Source organism: Vicugna pacos, chromosome 6, assembly GCF_048564905.1.
Source record: "Vicugna pacos chromosome 6, VicPac4, whole genome shotgun sequence".
Taxonomy (NCBI): Eukaryota; Metazoa; Chordata; class Mammalia; order Artiodactyla; family Camelidae; genus Vicugna; species Vicugna pacos.
In genome coordinates this window covers 76,333,093-76,355,434 of record NC_132992.1, presented here as the reverse complement: position 1 = coordinate 76,355,434, position 22,342 = coordinate 76,333,093, and the positions used below count along the sequence as shown (strand labels likewise).

At 37.4% G+C, this 22,342-nt stretch overlaps 1 protein-coding gene and 1 long non-coding RNA gene across 3 annotated transcripts in view; one reads left to right on the top strand and one right to left on the bottom strand.

Annotated features, from left to right (window-relative positions):
- TSHR (thyroid stimulating hormone receptor) overlaps positions 1 to 22,342 on the bottom strand; it is a 127,356-nt gene that overhangs the window by 88,549 nt on the left and 16,465 nt on the right. The gene's annotated exons all lie outside the window — the stretch shown is intronic.
- The window catches only part of LOC140697161 (uncharacterized), a 42,944-nt gene that overhangs the window by 14,643 nt on the left and 5,959 nt on the right, over positions 1 to 22,342 (top strand). Inside the window, exon 2 of the long non-coding RNA XR_012074002.1 lies at positions 4,132 to 4,244. This is a non-coding gene — a long non-coding RNA (uncharacterized lncRNA). The remainder of the gene's footprint in view (positions 1 to 4,131; positions 4,245 to 22,342) is intronic.

Genomic DNA, 22,342 nt, shown 5'->3' with positions numbered 1-22,342 from the left:
AGAAAAAAAGAAAGAAAGAAGGAAAGGAAGAAAAGAAAGGGAGGGAGGAAGGGTGGAAGAAAGGGGTCAGTGGGTTTGTAAGTTAATCAGGGTAAGCTGCTGTCACCTCTAACCCTAAATCCTGACTAATGCACCTTACAACAGGCATCTACTAAAAATATAGCAAATTTCACACGTGATGGGAAAATTTTAGAAGTATTGCCTTTAAGATCAAGAAGACAGGATGCTAGTACTCAGTTTGTACTGCAGTTCCTAATCAATGCACTAAGACAAGAAAAATTTAGGAATTAATATTAGGAAAAAACAAAACTATCATATTTATATATTTTTTCTGTAGGGAAGATCAAGAGAGTTCAGCAAAGTTAGTACAAAGAAGATTAACATATAATAATCAATAGATTCTTATACACCAGCAAAAATCACTTAGAAAATATAATTTAAAAAAACTCACAGAAAAATAAAAAGAAAACTTAAGATAGTTAAAAATAAATGGAAGACATGCAAGACCTCAATGGAGAAAATTATTAGAGTTGATTGGAAGGAAATTAAAGATACGTTTGTTTATACCAAAATTTAAATTATCTCTATAATAAAGTATTGCATAAAGTTAAATGACTAGATTATAACTTCCGAGTCATTACATATTTTAAAAATTAAGTCAAAAGGCAAGTGATGGACTGGGAAGAGATATTTACTAATTGTATACCAAAGTATTAATATTAAAGATACATAAAGAACTCCTTGAAGCAATAAAAAGACAAGGCAATAAACAAATAATTTACAGAAGAAAATGTTAAGTAAGTATGAGTATGTATGAGTAAGTATGAAAAATGCTAAACCTCAGTAGTCATAAGGACAACGAGAGAAAGAATATTCTTCAGATTGGTAAATATTTAATGTCTAAGGACATGGTCAGGATATCTAGAAATAAGAATTTTCATGTACTACTCTTAGGAGTGAATTTCCCTACAATCATTACAAAAAATAATTGGGCAACGTCTGGTAAGGCTGAAGTTTACTGTATCTTGCAACTCGACAAGTCGTCTTTCCCCAGAGAAACCGGCACAAGGCCACATATACAGGGATGTTCATTGCAGCATCCTTCACAAGTCAACTTTTAGAAACAACTTAAGCCCATTAATGAGGAAATGGATAAATAAACTTTGACTTAGCTATGTGATAAGATACTATATAGCCATTGAAATGAACTAGAGTACATATATCAACATTAATTTCTCTTGAACTCATATATGGAGTCAAAAAGGTAAGCTATAGAATGATATACAAAATATGATGCCATTACATAAAATGTTAAAATACAAAACAATCCTGTTGGTATTTGTGGATATGGTATATGTGATAAAACCACACTTGTTAATTTTTTTGAGGGTAGGTATTTGTTATAGTACACTGTGCATCTTTATGCAGTTTAAATATTCCATAATAAAGAACCTACAATTAATATGCAGAGTATATGAATAAAAGTGTCCTACAAACCAAATGATGCTATTAAAAAACATTTTGTCAACTTGAAAACACCAGAAACTTCATCATTTAAAAGATCTTCCTATACTCAAGACAAGATTATCTGTTTCTTCTTCCATAAATTATAAAAAGATAAAAGTATGGTTACATTGTTTAAAAAAATCTCAGAATGTGGAAGTTATTAATTATAATCACTCTTCTAAATTAACATTATAGAGCTCTCCTTTAAAAATGTGGATATGTTGTCCAGGTAATCATATTTAATAGGGCTTAAACTTTAGTTTGTAAGCAACAAAATTGTGTCCTCTGAGGACTCTTCATGGGTAAAATACAATTTGATGTTGCATGAATACATTGTTGTATATCATGAACAGATGTACTTTTATAATCATTAAAAAAAGAAATCTGCTTAAAGGACAACTAATTAGTGTTCCAATATTTAAAGAGAAAAATGTCTATTATTCCTAGAATAATTGGAGCTTTCAAGAATCTCTTAATGTGGATACCTTTAAGCTGATGCAGGAAACAAAAAATTGATATGAAACAAATAGCAGTTCTTCAAGTTTTAAGAATAATTCAACTCTGGTAAAGATTAAAAACAATTTCCACTTAACATTCCTTTGGTTTGCCTTACTTTACATATTCATGTCGGTAGAATTTCAACACATGCGTCATACATTGGGATAAAAAATAAACTACGTAGTGGCGTTTGCAGTGAAGGTAAAATTTCTAGTAAATTTCATCCTTTAGTTATAGAAAGTGTTACTAAGAGTTTCTTGTGTTTGTCAGATGCAACTAATCAGCAACATAATTATTGAGTACTGATTACTGAACAGTGCGTTGCATCCAAATCTCTGTCATCAGTGTGAAGAAGAGACCCCCCACGAGCTTTCAGAATTGAGTCTGAACACAGGCGTTAGGGAATCTGTCCTAGTCTGATTAATATTATTAGGGCCAACTTCCAAGGAGGTAGACCATTACATCGCCCTACATTCCCAATGTGTTTTTTTGTAGTCCCGCAGTTTGCAGTGAGAGCTAAGGAGGTTAAAATAACAGGTTTGAACCTAAGTGACCCTGCATTCTTACCCTGTTCTGTGAACACAGACTTCTTTTTAAATCAGAACAACACTTCTCATTGATTATGAGGAAAAAACTCATTATCAATTAGTTCAGAAATGACTGGTTTACACCAGTCCCTGCTGGTTTACAGGTAAAAAATGTGAAAATCCTTAACTCCTCTTAAGTGTGAGCTGCACATAGTGACTTCTCTCCAAAGAGCACAGTATTGAGGTGGGAGAAAGAATAACTTTACAGTGGAGAAACTTGGAAATACCTTACCTCAGCCAAGTGATCAAGGTTAACATCAATAGTGATGTCATGTTGGTAGTAGGGACCCTTGATAAACATGGCATTTTGCCTCTGTGGTCTTTCTCCCAAATACCCACAACCTCAATCTACTCATGAGAAGAACACCAGGTAAGTCCCAATTGTGGAAAATTCTACAAAGTACCTGATCACTGTCTTCAAAACTGTCAGGGTCATTAAAACCAAGAAAACTTTGAGAACGTCAAAATCAAGAAGAGCCTAGGGAGACACGATGACTGTTTCTATCTGCTTGGGCTGCCATAACAAAATACCATTAGGCTGGGTAGCTTAAAAAGACATTTATTTCTCACAGTTCTAGAAGCTGAGAAGTCCAAGATCAGGGTGCTGGCAGATTTGTTTCTTGAGTCCTGAGGGCTCTCTTCCTGGCTTGCAGATGGCAGCTTTCTTGATTTGTCCTCACAGACAAATGAGAGTGAGAGAGAGAGCTCTGGTTTCTCTTCCACTTCCTAGAAGGACACCAATCCTGTCATGGGGCCCCACCTAGGTGACCACTTCTAAATCCAATTACCTTGCAGAGACCTCACCACCAAGTACCATCATATTGGGAGTTAAGGCTTCCACACAAAAATTTCCACACAATTCAGTCCATTAACAATGACACAATGTAATGTGGTATCCTGGATGGCATCCTGGTACAGGAAAAGGCCATTAGGTAAAAATGAAGGAAATATGAACAATGTATGGACTTTAATTAATACATCAATATTAGTTTATTGATTGTAACAGATATATCATAATAATATAAGGCATTCATAAAATGGTGTTGTGGACGGAGTTGTATCTCCCCAAAATTCATACTTTGAAGTCCTCACCCCCAGTAACTCAGAATGTGACTGTTATAGGAGATAGGTCTTGAAAGAGGTAATTCAGTTAAAAATAAGGTCAATGGACTATTCTGATCAACTGGTGCCCTTATCAGAAAAGGAGGTAAGGACACAGACAATACAGAGATCAAGGGACAACCATGAGAGGGCACCGTGAGCAGGAGGCCGTCTGCAAGCCAAGAAGGGAAGCCACAGAAGAAACCAATGCTGCTTGCACTTTGATCTTGGGTTTCTCAGACTTCTAGCCTCCCAGACTGTGAGAAAATAAACGTCTGTTGTTTAAGCCCCCCAGTGGGTAGTACTCTGTTACGGCAGTTCTAGCAAACCAAAACCTGGAGGAAATTCAGTGTGGGGTACATAGAGACTATGTGTGCTATCTTCACAATGTTCCTGTTAAATCTAAAGATCTTCTACAAATAGATATTTTGTTTTTAAGAAGTGAAGCCCAAAATGGTTAAGCAAGGCAGTGCACGAGTCAAAAATGCTGTGGTGAGAATCTATCTTTTCGAATGACAGCTTCCTCCCGGAGTGGGATTGCTGGATCACATGGTAAGTCTATTTTTAGTTTTTTAAGAATCTCCATACTGTTTTCCATAATGGCTGCACCAAACTACATTCCCACCAACAAGGTTCCCTTTGCTCCATACCCTCTCCAGCATTTCTTGTTTATGGACTTTTTAATGATGGCCATTCTGACTGGTGTGAAGTGATACCTTATAGTAGTTTTGACTTGCGTTTCTCTAATAGTTAGCATTATTGAGCATTTTTTCATGTGCCTGTTGGCCATTTGTATGTCTTCATTGGATAAATGTTTGCTTAGCTCTTCTGCCCTTTTTTTTGGGGGGGGGATTATTTTTTTGTTATTGAGTTGTATGAGCTGTTTGTATATTCTGGAAATTAAGCCCTTTTCAGTCACATCATTTGCAAATATTTTCTCCCATTCCATAGGTTGTCTTTTCATTTTATTTACAGTTTCCTTTGCTGTGCAAAAGCTTATAAGTTTAATTAGGCCTCATTTGGTTATTTTTGCTTTTATTCCTATTGCCTGGGTAGACTTGCCTAGGAGAACATTGCTAAGATTTATGTTGGAGAATGCTTTGCCTCTGTTTTCTTCTAGGAGGTTTACAGTGTTTTGTGTCCAAGTCTTTAAGCCATATTGAGTTTATTTTTGTGTATGGTGTGAGGGAGTGTTCTAACTTCATTAATTTATATGTGACTGTCCAGCTTTCCCAACACCACTTGTTAAAGAGATTGTCTTTTCTTCATTGTTTATTCTTACGGTCCTTTGTTGAAGATTAATTGACCATAGGTGTGTGGGTTTATTTTTGGGCTCTCTATTTGGTTCCATTGATCCATATGTCTAGTTTTGTGTCAATACCACACTGTTTTGATTACTGTAGCTCTGTTGTATTATCTGGGAGGGTTATTCCTCCAGCTTTGTTCTTTTTCTTCTGTATTGCTTTGGAAATTCTGGCTCTTTTGTGATTCCATAAAATTTTAGGATTATTTGTTCTAGTTCTTTGGAAAATGTCCTAGGTAATTTCATAGGGATTGCATTAAATCTGTAGATTGCTTTGGGTAGTATGGCCATTTTAACAATATTAATTCTATTCAGTGTTAAAAAGAAATGTACTCTCAAGCCATGAAAAAGACTATAGAGGAAATTTAAATCATATTACTAAGTAAAAGAAGCAAATATGAAAAAGCTGTGTACCATATGATTCCAATTATAAGACATTCTGGAAAAAGCAAAACTAAGGAGATATTAAAAAGATCACGAATTGCCAGGGTTTGGGGTGTGGAGGAATGAACTGGCAGAGCACAAGATTTTTAGGGCAGTGAAACTATCCTGTATAATACAATGGTGGATGAATGTTATTATACATTTGTTAATACCCAGAGAATGTACAACACAAAGAGTGACCTCTAATGTATCAGCTATGGACTTTGGGTGATGATGTGTGAATGTAGGTGCATCAGTTGTAAAAATAATGTACCACTTTTGTGCAGGTTGTTTATAGTACAGGAGTTTGTGCATATGTGGGAACAGGGAGTATATGAGAATTCTCTGTACTTTCTGCTCAATTTTGCTGTAAACCTACACCTGCTCTTAAAAATAAATTTTATTAATTTTTTAAAAAACGCTGTGGTGAAGCCCAGCTATACCTCATGCTGCGTGGGCAGGTTATTTGCCCTCTTTTGCCTTTGCTCATTTGTAAAATGAAGGTTGCAGTATCTGCCCTACTTACTTCACAGGGTTATTATGACATCAGTGGAATTAATACATACAAAAGAAATTTAATCAAAGGACATGTTATTAAATGTTTTGCCCAAGTCCCAAAGCTATTTTAGGCAGCAGTCAAATTATTTAGAACTCTTATCTGCTGTTAATCATCCAGCCCTCTTCCCATAACTCCTACCTGACCCCAAACTCAAAACCTCCTATAGGCTGGCACTTCTAAGGACACATAAATCAGATTATAATCTGTGGTAGTTATAATTTACTTTAGTAATCATTAAGTTAGCCATCTCAAAACTGCAAATGCTTGTCTTTGATTTTGCCCTTGGAGATGTGACATTCAGACCAACACACCTTGAAAAGGAATTCTGTGAACAAATATTGATTGTGGATCAATATTATTTTTGTATATGGAGAAAATATATTTTTCTATTAAGCGTAATACTTTATAGCTGGTTTCCAAAGTGCAGTGTCCAAGGCAATACTCTGGAGTACAGGAAAAAATAGAATTTTTCTTATAATTTTTAAAATGAGTACTCTTGATTTCTGCTTTTGTGTGTTTGTCTTATAAGTTACATGGTATGTTAATCAGCAGTATGTATCCATAAAACATGCACACATACAAATATATTTGAAAGCACTGATTGAGAGAATGCATAAAAATGGGTTTGGAGACCATATTCTTAGTAGACAGGAATAAATGGACCAAGTATAAACTAGATCTTTAAGGGATTTTTCCCCCTTATGCAATAGCACAGACAAGTAGTACATTTTCATTTCTAAGGATGTTTTCAAACTATAGGCTCTGCCACTTGTTGAGTATGTGCCTTGCACAATTATTTAATGTTTCTGTTTCCTGGTTTCCTTATTCTTTAAATGGGGATCATAACAGTAGCTCCCTCATTTCTGAGGAGGAGACCCTGATTTCATCAGGATGGAAAGTCTCTTAATCAGAAAGCCATGTGGTTGCACAACTTACAGGCCACACGGTTCAGATTCACCTTTCTCCTTGTTCTTCAACAAACCCTGAACCCGACTTCCAGTATAGCCGAATCAGAACAAATCAGAGGAAAATGAGGTGCAGGCTGCTGCACCAGAGCTTCAGGGGGTGAGCTGGTGGGAACTGCATGAGCTGTTGCTGGGACCAGGCTCACCAGGGAACAGAGCAACTGGAGAGGTACATAGACTGGACTCAGCGCCTCTACTATTGGGTTGTCTTTTATAAAGAAATAGACTGTTACATACATTGCTAAAGGTAGACATTCACCTGATGACAGGGAGTGTGGAAGGCATTCTGAGCCAGGGGAATAATACGAGCAAAAGCGTGAGATGTGAAATGCTCCGAGTATTAAGGGACCCGTGAGGACTCTGAGTAAAAGTAAGTATAAAAGCCAAATAAGTAAATCATGTTTATTTTGACCACTGCCATGTACTTTATGCATACAGTTTAAAAAATAGATGCTTAATAAAATTCATTATTGTTTTGGTAACTGAGTAGAACATATGAGATATCAGAATCCCCTGTAGGCGTAGGGGGCATTTTCCTTTTCAAATTGCAAACACCGCCCTTGGAGGTTCTGATAAACGTGTCACAGAGTGTTAGGTATTGAACCGCTGTTACTCTAGGTTAGTGTTTTTAAAAAATGCAGGATTGTAACCCATCGGATCAATTTAGGGCATCATGGCCATTAGTTTAGGGAAATGAAAGAACATGAAACATACACAATATGTCTGTATCCTGGGGCACAAGGTAAAATATATTTTTTTAACCATGGGTCATGGTCAAAAGTGTGAAGCCACTGGTGTACATGATAGTTGATAGTAGTTCTAACTAAAGCAGTAGGTAGATTCTGGTGATGATATTAGAAAAGAATTGATGGGAGTCAGTGACTAGTTGAACATGAAAGTAAAGAAAGGTGGTGATTCGGAATTTCTGGCCAAAGCTAGCCTGTGAAGAACAATGTCGTCAAAACTGAGGACAAGAATGAAGCACAAATGTGGGATTCTTTTGAGGTTGGGAGTGGGGGTTGTGGGAAGGATGTGAGTGAGAAGTTAATGAGCTTGGAAGAGATGAACTCAGGTTGAGATTCCCATAGGTCATCCAAGTGGAGATGTTTAGGAGGCAACAGAAAAAGCACAGGAAGAGAGAGTTCAGAGTTAGTGATAAAGTGTGGCAGTCATGATTATCCCGATGAAGCTGACATATTCGGTTGGATGAGATTTTCTTTTTTCTTTCTCTTTTTGGTTTATTCGAATTTTAGCCCTTTAGAAGGGTATTTAAACACTCTCTTATGACTCTATAAAGGAATGATTAGCACATGAATAAAGGATAACATTTTCTCATGTCTTCTAAATGTGAGTGGTGATATGGTTAACAGAAAATGGAACTAAAATAAGCCAATCAATGGAGGTATATTTTATGATGAGACTTTGAAATTTTTATAAAATGCAATAATTCACTGAAGAACATTAAAAGAACAACGTGAAATGGGCAGGAAATGTTATAAAGTGGCAGGAAATTAGCATCTAATTGGGTTGCTTTACTGTGATTGTACCAGAAGTGACTTTTAAAAGGCTAACTCTATTGTGTGCTCAATATGTTATTAAACTACACAATGATTTGTTTATTTTAATATTATTCAAAACAAAATAAGTATCTTTCATATAAGCTATAGTAGGCTATTACTACATGAATATTAGGCATTCTTTGTCAAAAACTGATTTTCCTTACAGAAAATTTTAAGAAGAACTTACCAAGTCTAGTAGTCTATTACACAGCTGCTATTTTTTCCTGATTTAAGTTTTAGGTGTTATTTTATTTTTATTTAATTTTAATTCTATTTCATTGAAGTAAGAATGTTAGAGACCTACCCTCTTAAAATTTTAAGTGTCTAATACATTAACTGTTGACTATATTTGTAATGATGTGCAGACCTCTAGAGCTTATTCCTCGTGATTAACTGAAACTTTATGCCCCTTGATTAGTAACTCCTTGTTTCCTACCTCTCCTAGCCCCTGGCAACCACCACGCCACTCTTTGAGTCTATGAATTTGACTACTTTATATACCCCATATAAGTAGTCATGCAGAACCTTGAGGACATTATGCTAAGTGGCATAAGCCAGACACAGAAAGACAAATACTGGATGAGATTTTTCTAAGGCGACTGGTAAGTGTGCAAAAAAGAACAAAGGATGGAACCTAGAAAAGGTCAATTTTTAATGAGCGAGTCTCAGGAGAGGCAGAATGGAGACGAGGCAGGAGGTGGGTCTATTTGTTACAGAAATATCATATGTTACAGAAATACCAAGCAGAATAAAAACTTAACTGCAACACTTTAAATTGGCAGTTAAGAGTCATCAAGGACCCTCAGGAGAGCAGTTATCACAAAGTCGAGTAACCAGATTCTAGCAAATTAAAGATAAGCAAAAACGGCAAAAATATGGTCTTCTCTTTAGGTCAGAGAATGGAAGAAAACCGATGGAGGGTTAACTCTGAGGAGTCAAAGTCAAGGGTAGGTTTTTATAACAGGGGAATTAGATCACATTTGTAGGCAGCAGCAAAAGACAAAGCATGATGATAATAGTGAATGTAAGGTGCTTACTACGTGCCAGGACTTATTCTAAGCACTTTACATAGATTAACTCATTTTAATTTTCACAGCACTGAGGTAGGCACTGTTATTGTCTCCATTTTTACAAATGAGGAAACTGAGGAATAGGGAGCTTAAGTCAATTAAGGAGGTCACACACAACTGGGATCAGGGACAGGGTTTACATCCAGCCAACGGTACCAGAGTCTATGCTCTTAACCTCTGCACTTTACTGGAAAGACAAAGATGCAGGAAAATAGGGCATAAAGAAAGGGCCATAGCCCCTTCCCCAGAAACAGCTGAAGCCAGATAGATATATACTGGAAATCAGAAATTTTCAGAATTCAGAAAGGTAATATACATATCTTTTATTACACCCAAGCAGGATCTTGGGCTGTACCTTAAACACAGTCACATTGATCACTGATATTTTTGTTGTAAATATATGAGGAGCTCACTTCAGTTTGGACCAAGATTTGCTTCTACGAGTTACCTAAAAATTTCAGTGTTCAGAGATGTTTAATCTTGGACTTGTGGATAAGCAACTGTGCTCCAGCAATATCCACGCATGTCTCCAAAGGAAAGGGTGGGGAGAAGGTGATGGTGGCGGAGATATGGCCTTGGAAAGGGTTGGGAACACCTGTTCTTGTTTGTGACAAGAGAAAGGGGGCAAAAGGAAGATCAATAAAGCTAATCTCAACGACTCACTCCCAACTCCTACAAGAAGCTCGGTTCAGCTTTCTTACCAAAAGTCAGATGCCAGAAATGCCCAGTATCTTCTTTCCTTTAAGGTCGAGAGGACTGTCCTTGCTTTTCCTGTATTTTACTTGACCCACCAGTAGGGTCAAGGTGATCCCACAGGTGATTCTACCTCTCTCTTCCAGGTGTAAGTAAGACAGAGAATGGGGAGGGGTGTTAAGGGACAAGGACACTACTAGACAGATTCTTTATGGTTCCTACTTCTCTAACAATATTCATTCATTCATTTTTCTACCCACTGGGGGAAAAACTTTAGAAAACTATTAAAACCTTACAGAATGCTTAAGGGACAAGTGGAGCAAAACTGAAGACTTCATTGTGACTGCCAGGAAGGCAGAGAGAGAAAGAGAGATTGAGAATGAACATGAAGAGACTATGAAATCAGGCTGACACAGAAGAAAAGAACAGGGGTCTGAGTAGACAACGAAGACTGAGAAGTAGCCCTGCATAGTGTGCTTTTTCCCAGAAGGTCTTCGGCATTTATCACTGCACATCACACTCCCAGCCACCACCAGGCTCAGGTCACAGGGAGACCCAGGCTTCTTTATTCAGCTGCCTGAGGCAGGGGGTCTTTAACTGAATAGGAAAGGAAAGGGGAAGCATGATCCCAACAGTCACTTGGATGTTTAAATCCAGAAAAACATGGTTGAACATAGCGTTGGATGCTAGGATATTTCTGGTGGTGCTTAAGGTCCATGTGAAGCAAAAACCCTGAGGCTGCATTCTGGTCTGCTGCTGATTTCTGGTATGGTGTTACAATGTCAGGCATCTTGGGGTTAAACCATCTTTGGAAGGCTAGCCAGGAAATGTAATACACATGTAAAACACATTCCATATAACTGACTTCTGGAACATAGCCCTATAAATTGGGGACTGCCCGTTCTTCATATTCTCTCTGCCAAAGTTACTAGAATTAGTAGCATAATAGCAATTAAAAAAACAATAGATTACACTGTATAGCACAGGGAAATATACACAAAATGTTATGATAAATCACAGAGAAAAAAATGTGACAATGAGTGTGTATATGTCCATGAATGACTGAAAAATTGTGCTGAACACTGGAATTTGACACAACACTGTAAAATGATTATGAATCAATAAAAAATGTAAAAAAAAAAAAAAGAAAGACCTTATGGGACAAAGAATTTATTTAAAGCATAAAGGTCAACCAGTTTACCTCTTTGTTCCCAGAAAGTAAGAATAAATTGTTTAAAAAATATATATATATCCTTGTGACTCAATAGCATGGCAGCATCTTCAAACCCAGAGCTTAATTTTAGAGTCAATATTATTTTATTGGGCATTTTCTAGAACCACAGAAAATGGGTTGGCAAGCCACCCCATCTGGCAATATTAATGGAGAAATTCTGCTTCTATCTTTATGATTAAAGTAGCTCTGTGCCATTTAATTATCAATGTGAATGAGGACACAGGTGGTATGCTGATCAAACCTGCTGATACTGTAAAATGGAGAAAAACAGCAAATATGTTAGGTAAGAGATGCAAATATTTTACTCTTCTCTACCATCCAAAATGGTAGCAGTTTGGAGGATTATGTGGTATAGAAAATGGAGGGAAAAACTGGAGTGTTTAGCCTAGAAAAGATTCAATAGTTAGGAAGAAGAAAGTCATTAAATGGAAGCAATATTCTTTCTGATTTGATCTATGGGGCTCAAGTGGACACATCTAAGACCAAAGGTGGTCGACTTTCTCCAGTGTAGGAATGCATAACAGAACTCTTGAAAAACAAGATAGTAAGTTCTCTTTACCATAAAGGATAAGTATCATGAATCAAGTACAGGAAATTCTTACATTGGGCAGAAGATTAAAGTAGATGATCTCCAGGTCCCTCTTCCCAATACAAAAACCCATAGGTCCATGAAAATCATAATAACTATTACTTCTTTCTTCCCCAAGCAATATGATATCCTTAAAATTGGATGCCAGTGAGAAAATTCAAGTTGATGCTAAGACCCCAGTTGGTCATACAATGTGCAATCAAGTTTTAAGTGTTCTTGATGGAGCCAGCCAACCTGGGACTGCCCATTTCCTTAGTCATGGAGATGTACTTTTGGAAACCAAAATCTGTAGTAGGCAAAAATCAGTCCAAGCTATGTGGCTTTCCAACAGGGTATGATTACAAAAGAGGCCAAAATTATTATAGCCCAGAAGGGGAAAAGTCAGCAGAATTCATTATCCTTATAAAACACATTCTTTGATCCTTCCTTCTACCATATTGCATGCACTGTTTCTTGGGCTATCTGGTGGTCAGTGAGGTCAAGATAATGTTGTATATCTCTTATTTCCTTTATATTGGCTGTAGAGAGACCGAGAGCCAAATTAGCCATTCTAGTTTCTTTTCAGAATAATTACTATTTAAGAAATTCAGGGTTTTCATTGTTTGAAATCATTTGGAGTTATTTAGTATGTGCTTGATCTCTATAAGTAATAACTTCAAGGCACTGTAGTATTTTCACAACTAAAGTCATAGAGGAAGTCTGTTTTTCTCCTTTATAACACCTACCAGACTTGTAATTATTTGATCAATGTTGGCTATCTGGAATGTACATTCTGTGAGAGTATGGGCAATGTATCTATCTGTCCTGTTCAGCATTCCATTTCCAGTGCCTAGCATAGTGTTAGCATTCAAAAATATTAAATTGAATGAATAAATCTGGCAAGGAAACAATTACCTGCTCCTGCCGATGCTCCTCATATCTTCCACATCACAACAGACATATGCACATATTTCCCTCTAAAAAGGTTCCCTCTGAAGTACAATAAGACTGCTTCCACGTGCCATGCAGGGGAGAACTTCCCAAGGTAGATACCGCCTCATGGGACAGTCAAGATAGGGAGCCTCATCATAAAGATATAAGTAAATATGGAAGATCTCCTACCATTTATATAACTTCAAATGCCTTTTCAGTCAATATTCCTTGGGAGGTGGGAGATGGGTGGTGTTAACCACTAACCCGCTCTGTCTAGCTTTTTTGCCAGAAGCCAGACAATAGTTTAACTCCAGCATAATCCAAATAATGAAATTATCTTGTTTGTATGTTGCCTAATTGTTCCATAAATACCCAAGTATATTATTTCATTTGATCTTCATAATAAAACTGTGATATAGTTAACATAGGTATTAATTACTATTATTGTTATTCCCATCTATTTTTCACATACAAAAACTGCAGGGTCTAAATGACCATTTTAGGGTTAAAGTGCTAGTAAGAGACAAAGCTGGACCTCTTTATCTCTAGGTGACAAAGCACTGTGGTGTAGCAATCATAGGACTAAAGCCGGCTTAATCCCAACTCTGTTTATTATCAATGTGACCTTAGAAAAGTCCTTTGCATTTTCTGAGCTTTAGAGTCCTTAAATATTTAAAAAATGCGGGCTAAAGAGGTATAGATGGTTAGGGAGGAGCAGATGTTAACATTTTTCCTGTTTATCTCATGGAATTATTCTGAGGTGGGGTAATAAATATTAATTAAAGTGCTCTGTAAGGTGCAACTGTGAGTTGGCAGTACTCTTCCATTCCCAAGGGAAGTGCAGAGCATAGGGCTTCAGAGTCACAGAGGCTTCATTGAAGACCCAGGGCCACTGTTTTCTAACTATATAGCCTTGACTAAGTTCCTGAACCTCACTAAGCCTCAGTTTCCTCATCTGTAAAATGGGAACAATCAAACCTGACTCATAAGGCTGGCATAAGGATTAAATGAGATTAAATGCAGGAAACAGAAGTCACTAAATAAATGGTAAAATAATAATAATAATAATAATAATAATAATAATAATAATAATATGTCTTCTTTACAGTTGAAGGAACTGAGATTCAGTAGGTTACTGATCTAGTCTCAGGGTATCCAGAGAACAGAGCAGTTAGAGACTTGGTAAAACCAGTGTTACTAAGGATTGTGTTTGCTCCAGGAGAAACACATTTGGTGAGTAGATGCTGGACAGGAAGAAACTTTTCTTTTCTCCCCTCTACCCCACCACCCCCACACACCTCAGTCCATAGGGTCTATTTCATTAGGATTTGAGAAAACAGGAGCCACGGGGGAGGGGGTGGCCAAGGAGAAGCTAGCCCAAGAGACTTTTCCTCCTCTATTGCCATTGGAATCCCAAGAAAACATAGGCAAGAGATTGGATTCCTAGTGGTGCCATTGCTTAAAGCGCAGGTTTCCCCAGTTACTAGAACAATGCTTCTTCCCGCTGACGACCAGACCTGACTTTGTGGGAGTTTTCTGGCCCCCCCTTGGGTAAACTTCTAAGATAAAACCAGCTTGTCTCATAGTGCTCCCTCTGCTGGTTGGCTGATGGCCTACTACAAAAGAGCAATATGATTCAGAAAATTTTGCAATCAGCAGGTTGTAGTCACCTATGAGGCCAAAGAAGAATGTTTCCAAAAATAAAGAAGAATCATGGCAATATGTAGGATCGTATTGCATAATAATTTATTCAAAAATTGTTCAAATCTCCCAGGAAAGGGAGAAGATATTGGTGAAGCAGAGAACATCTAAATATTCAAACAAGGCTGCTGGATTTAAGTTGGTACTTTGGGATTTAACAGAAAGTCTAACAGAAAAGAGTAAGAATTATTGATTCAGTTCCTGCTGATGCATTCATTTAAATGTCTCATCTCAACAGAATACCACACAGTTGCAATTTTGTAAAACTTATTATATTTAAAAGGGAATGCACCTGTTTTTGAGACACAAGATAGAAATACTGGATCAAAATCATGCAGGGTCAGCAGGAAACTGACTATTAAAAATTTTTTTAGACTTACAAAAACATACACAGAAACTCCAGAAAATCACTTACCCTTAAAAAAAAAAACAACTCCCTAACTAGTTTTATCTACATGGGAAAAGGGAAATGGAAAATTTTAAGACTGATTATATACGTAATTCAGACCAAGAAGCATCCCATATATTCAGGTATTTGAGAAAGAAGTATATTCAGCTCCTTAGCTGGTCCACTGGTTCTCTGCAAAGTGGGGGGCCATGCTGAGCCACTGTCGTGCAGAAAGATAGCACACTAGGGTTTTATAAACACGCATAAGATGTGCTGATTCGTTCAGTAATTTAGCATGGGATTTACCAGTAAATGTGTATTTTAGGAGTACATGGTCAGAAATTTAATGATAAGAGTACGCAGTGAACTGAAACTGCAGATCACGCCTTTGGATGACTTGCCTAATTCTAAACTTTACTGCGCAGAGTGCGCGTACACTTATGTGATTATTTCCCTTGGCATCAATCTGAGAAAAATATTTAGGGAATATATTGTGCGTTTAGCACCATGCCAGGCACAGAGAGGACTACAAGAAATGTCTAAGCCACAGGCATTCAGCCTGTGCCTTAATGCTTATCATGACACACACTCTCCATCTTCTAGAAGAGTCCATTCCACTGTTGAACAGCTGTTATCTTCAGAACACTCCTCCTTATATTGTATTTGACATATGACAATCCAATTTGGAAGTACAATTTTTATTGGTCTAAGTTTTGCCTACAAGGGCAACACTGGATAGCTCTTAAATATTGAAAACAGCTCAATTCTATCTTTTATTTTTCTCTCCCTCAGGGCCCTACTTGAGCTCTTTCAACTTTTAAAAATATAGCCTGGGGTACTGTCTACTTTCTTGGATGGCAGTCACCTGAATTTACTCTAGTTTGTCAATTCCCTTTTAAAATGTGATTTGACCAGTGCTGAATGCATTGAGTGTATCATTTCTCCTGATTTGGATGCCATATATAAAATCAATGTTAATATTTTTAGAAATTTCATTTGTCTCTTGGCTCTTTTTATAGTTAGCTACAGCTCCCAGAGGTTTTTACCATGAAATCTGGGCTAGGACTTTACCATCCTGTAAGTGTGTAATTTATTATTTAGAGCTGATTATAGGGTTTATATTTATCTCAGTTAAATATCATCCTGCACATTCTGATTTATAGCATAGCGTGCTGTGATTATTTTTTAATCTTTTCTCAATCAGCAAATACTGATTAAACACCCATTAAGTGCTAATCACTGTTTTGGGTTGTGGGGTTAAATGAAAAAAAGAAGTTATAGTCTGTTTTCTTGAGTATCTCACATTACAGCTGGGAAACTGGACGCAAACTTCTCCATCATGCAACACGTTAACAGAAGTACATGTAACGTGCAATGAACATGCAAAGAAGGAAGAGATTTAAACAATCACTAACATTTTTATACTGATTTAGGATTTATGATTAGCTTGCATATCTTATTTAATTCTCAAAACAACTCTGATGGATAATAGAGTTAGTACATAATCCTCAATTTACAGAAGAACCAGAGGCTCAGAGCAATTAAATGACCCAGCAAATAAGAAGTCTCTTTCCCCCTTTTTTAGAAAATCAGGACAAAGTGAGCCTCTTTTTCTATCCAACACTTATTTTCCAAGATTCCTCAGACATTCCACATAGTGCCCTCAGAGGTTAATGATGGAATCTCTTCAGCACCCAGGGATGTAATAAGCCCTTGAACTTGTTGGTGTGAATTAATTCAAAGCAACTTCTCTACCAATATGTCAGCTGAACTTGGTCTGCAAAACTCCTTTCAAAGTTTGAAGTCTATGAACCTTCCTTACGCTCTTATTTGTCATGTGCTGTTATCTGCTAACTTTACATGGTCCTCTGGCCATCTACTTATCCTTTAATTATTCTTCCTCTACTCTGAACACAGCTTTTAAATGTTCCCTTTATGTTGAATTTTATCTTCAATTCCCACACTCTTTCCCCCTTCTCTTCTCCAATACTGACAATAAAATCTGGGAAGAGTGGTAGGGTTAATAATAAAATGAAGAAAAATCCTTGGACCTGTCATCATTAATTGCTTTCAAATTTTGGCCTGTCTTTATAAAATTTGTTTCTTTACTTCCTCTTTGAAAACAAACCTGGGTTATTGAAACGTCTGGGCTAGAATTTCTGCTGAAGAAAAATATTCAGAGGCTCTTGAAGTGTGTCCAAGCTTTCAAGTCTTTTTGGTAAGTAGGTAAAAGCACTTGTTTGAAAAAAAAAGAATTCTTTTCCCTCCTTAAGTGGTTTTTTTTGTTATGTGCACTGGTGAGCAACTTTCATTAAAGATACAAATTAGTATTATGACAATAGAGAGTGAGAGTAAAAGGATGGACTCTTCTGCAATAAATCGTATAATTTAATGAAAAGAGGAGTTTATAGGTCTTTTAATTTAGAATTACACCATGGGAGAAGAAAGTGATTTTTAAAAGCCTTGTATGAATTTGCAAATTATTCTTGATTAAGAGAGAGAAAAATTAGAACTTGTTCAACCTGACTTTTAATCTTCTTATTCATAAATGTTTACTTGTATAAAACATTTAAAATTTATTCCTGTTTCAATGCTCTCTCTTAAAGAAAACTGCCACCCATCCTTCGTTTCTAGCATTAACACACTTCAGAAACGAATGCAGGAACAATCACAGGATTAGGTTAGGGACATTTTACTGGACACATCTTATGTACATCCTCTTTTATTCTGGACTCAAATGAGAAGATTTCTAATAGGGCATGGAATCTGGCTTTCTAAGGAGCCATCAGACAGGCCAGATGACACAACTCCAAGTGCAGAGGAATGACTTCGATCAATGGGAAACAAGAGGTGGGAGGGAGTGGGTAAGTGTCTTCTTATGAACTGCCCTACAACATGGGTTTTCCACGGAGCCGGTCCACAGATCCCCCACGGAGTGGTGCAGAAGCACTTGCCCCACTACCTGCAGAGTTTTCCTGATTCACTGGGGAGGAAGCAGCAGCCAGAGCATTGCTTCCCAGCCCTCCGGGCCTTATGTCCCTTTTTCCTCACTCTCACATTGGCAAGTGACCTCTGCCTCAGACTCTGTTTTCTAGGGAATCTAGGACAAGATGGCTATTAGTTACAAATATCAATTAACCAGTACATTAAAGTTCATTTCATTCCAGGATAATTTTGTGAACTTGCTATATGCAAGGTACTTGATTAGATATTATAAGGGAAGCACAATTGAATAAAATTCAATTCCTGACCTTAGGCGCCAGCAGTCTAGAAGAGAAGATAAAATAATTGCACAGGTAGCATAGCTCTGAAGCAGGGATTCAGGAGAGTTGCCTTCTAAGTCTGGCTCTGGCTCACTGGCCTAAGCAAAACATTTATCCTTCTGGGTCTCTGTTCTCTTAGTAATACAGGCTTGCCTTAGATAACCTGAAAAGTCTTCTCCACATCTAAAATCCTGTGACTTTATACATTTGACAGGTGCATTCTCTGACTCCAAATGCTGTGGGAACCCAGGGCTCTAGAGATTTGGGAAATGTCTGTGGAAAATGAGGCATTGGAACTTGTAGGATCTGTAGGGTTTTGATAAGCAGTTTGGGGGCCAACAAGTATTTCAAACAGGAGAATCATATACAAAGGAATTACACAAAATATATAATGTACATGCAGGAGAGTAGCGACTAGTTCAGTTTGGTTGAAGCAAGGGGTAAGTGGGTACCTACCCCTTGCTTCAAAGAAATTGGTAAATCAGAAAAATGGAAGATCTCAACTGCCAAGTTAAGTTTGAGCTTTTTCCTGTATCCATGGACTCAACATACCTATAGAACACTCACTATGTGCCAGAGAGAGAGCAAGGTGCTGAGGGCACAGAAATGAAGAAGATACAGACCTTGTCTTCAAGAGGCTGATGAGCAACAGGCAGGGGCATGGGAACCACAAGTGAAAGTGGTGTGCCGGGGAGGGTACAGCCCAGTGGTAGAGTGTGTGCCTAGCATGCACAAGGTCCTGGGTTCAATCCCTAGTACTTCCATTTAAAAATAAATAAATACATAAATAAACCTAATTATTTCCTCTACTAAAAAAAAAAAGAAAGTGGTGTCCAGAATTCCGTAACAAAAATAAAGCTGCAGTGCACTGAGTGACTGAGACATTTCAGAGGTACAGTAACACTGAAGAGGCAGAAGAGTCAGTGATGATGCGAGGCTGTAAAGACAGCAGGAAAGAGAGATGGGTGAACAGTTTTGTTGATAGGAAAAGGAGTTGGTTTTTGATGCTGAATTTAAGGTCCTTCTAGACACCCAGGCAGAAATGTCTAAAAAGTAGAAAAAAACAATGGTCTGTGATGAGGTTAAAATGTCGGAGTGAGAGCCTGAAATATGAGTGTATTCTCTGAATAAAGCACGGGTCTGGAAGGGATTGGCAGGGAAGAAGACAGAGACAGAAAGGAAGGTCAAGGAGAACACCTTAGGGAATGCCCACACTTACCTGTCAGAGGAAGCAAGAAGCGAGAGTCAAGAAGACAGACTTTATCAGAGACTTTGGACAATCAGCATAAAGGATGTCAAGGGAAGAAACAATTTCAAGAAGGATGAGAGTCACAGGTCCCCCCAGCCTGGTGGACGACTGTATCAAAATTAGTTGAAACATGTATTAAAAATATGGACTTTTGGGTCTGGTTGGATCCTCAAGAAACTGTGAACAGTGGTTGCCTTAGGGGAGAGAATTTAGGGAACTTAAGGGGAAGGGTGGAGAATGACTTACATTTTCGCAATTTCCCATTAGTGTCGTTTAAGTTTTACCATGTGCATATTTTACCTAACTAAACAAATACACTGAAAAGCAGATAAAGATTAAGACAATAAGTTCAAAACAGGATAAATGAAAATTAAATAATACACGTTATAGTAAAACATCAACATCAAAGACAAAGAGACCTTAAAAGTAAATAAAAGTCAAAGACGAAGGAATTATCAAAAGAAGGACAGTCAGAGTGATGGTAGATTTCTTACCAGCAATAACAGAAGGCAAAAGACAACAGAACTGTATCTTGACCTAAAGGTGGGGACGGAAGGAAAAGACAGGATAGCGGTAAAGCTTTAGCTGTTTCTATAACATTTTATTTATTTAAAACATAAAAGAGAGAGCTGAAGCAAATAAGACCAAAAGTTAACTTCTGGTTAATCTTGATGATAATACATAGCTATCTGCATTGCTATTTTTTTGGTACATTTACATATGAAAATTTTATTATAATTTTAAAAAGCAAAGAGTTAACCAGATGAAAAAGGAGTAGAGATAAAGAGTGTTCCAGTGAGAAGGAATAGCCTGTGCAAAAATGTATAAAAGTAGCAGAATGCATATACAATTTAGAATATAAAAATGATGAAAAGTGTCTGAAATAAGAGCAGTGACGGAAGTGGAGGGAAACTGCTTAAAAGATCTGCCTGAAAAGAGAAGCAGGGACAGATCACACAGGCTTCATAAACCATGGCAAGAGTTTGAAACTGGGTGTGGATGCTTTCAAATCAAGTATTTGTTTGTTTCTTTGTTTTTACAGCCTAGCTCCCTCCAAATCCCTATATGATAAATCTATGTTCCCCAAAATATTTGATAAAACATACTCCCAATATTTTTTACTCTGCTGAATGAGAAAGATTGTCCCTAAAAAATGAGGACTCCCTTGTACACTTGGACAATCACTTCCTTGATCTTCCCAATAGTTCTCTAAGGCAGGACAGAGCCATCCCATGGTTTTCATTTAACAGATAACAAAAGGTGAGACACAGCAAGATTAACAACCTTGCTAAAATGTTCATAACTTACTGAAGATCTCCTGACTTACGATCTCCATTTTCATTCACCACTCTTACTATATAAACAGTCCTGTCACAAGTCATAAAATAATTTCCTTATTGCTCGGGAAACTTCCATCCTCACTCCTCACTGTGCCTTTTAGCTGTCATAGCTTTAACCATGTTACTTTCCCTCCCTACTTTGCTGCTACTGAAAATTAAGATACTGGGTACAATATAAAAAGAAAGCAGAGCCTCTCCAAGTCACCCTGTTTTTTTCTCTTTTTTTTGGTCATGAGATAACATACTTTCTATAAAGTGCCAGGTTTCTTAAGAGTAAAAGAAATTCTTTGTAAGTACATTAGAATGTCTATTGTCACACAGACCTGGATCAGACAGAACTTTAATAGATTCTCTCATGTTTCACAGAGCACACTTCAGAGCTTCTGGCTTTATTGTTTTTAGATTCCAGGGACTGAGGATGGTTGTGAAATGGCAACTTGGTTATGCTACATAAGAAGGCCAGCCAAGCATTAAATAGGGGCATCTGGAGAGTCTGGAAATACTAACAGGCTTTTCAGCCAAACTCTGACACAGAACAGACAAATCCTTCTCACAGATTTACGGCCTTTTTGGGACAGAGACCCTCCCAGCTAGAATTTTGGTCACTTTACCCTCCAAACAGTAACAACCTGCAGATGAGCATCTCTAGAAGAAGATTTAAAAAATCCTGAAAATCTTTACAATGTCCCATTTGCACAGCAGACAAGTGTTTTCTCTTCCTAATAAAGCTGCACAACCCTCCAGCCAAACAGCTGCTGAATGGTTCCTGCATGGTAGCTTGCCCTCCGCATGCCGATATCATGCTCACATCGAGGGTTGAATCAGGCCAGATCTCACAGGCTCTCAGACCCACTACCGCATTAGTAATAATAGTTAACCTGTGATCGAGGCTTTATTCTGATTTACCAGGTATCTCATATACATGCTACTAGCACCACCTCATGTGATTGTCATAACCACATCTTACTAGTTTGTTCATCCTATGAGTTGAGCAAATAGAGTCTCCTGCACAGTGAGTTGGTAGAGAGCTAGAATTTGACCACGTATCTTCTGCCTCCAAGTCCAGAGAGCATTGGGAAGAAACAGCTGAGAAGTAAGCTCCAGTAAACATAAAGGGAAGAAAAATCTACTGCTTTCATTTAACTTTTTTTTATTCTTAGCACATTTTCTTTATTGGCACATTGGTTAAAAAATTTAATGGAGATAGAAAATACTATTATAAGAAATACCATTACAAATCAGATATTGTTTGAGTCCTGCAGTTTCCCTATAACAACGAAAAGTTCTTTGCGTAAATATTGGCTCTTAAAAGGGTAAGAGTTATGGCTAACGGCTAATGCATTGCTGTTGAGTCACCTCTTTGTAGAAATGTTGACTCAGATTGCCGTGGATCCAGAAGGGA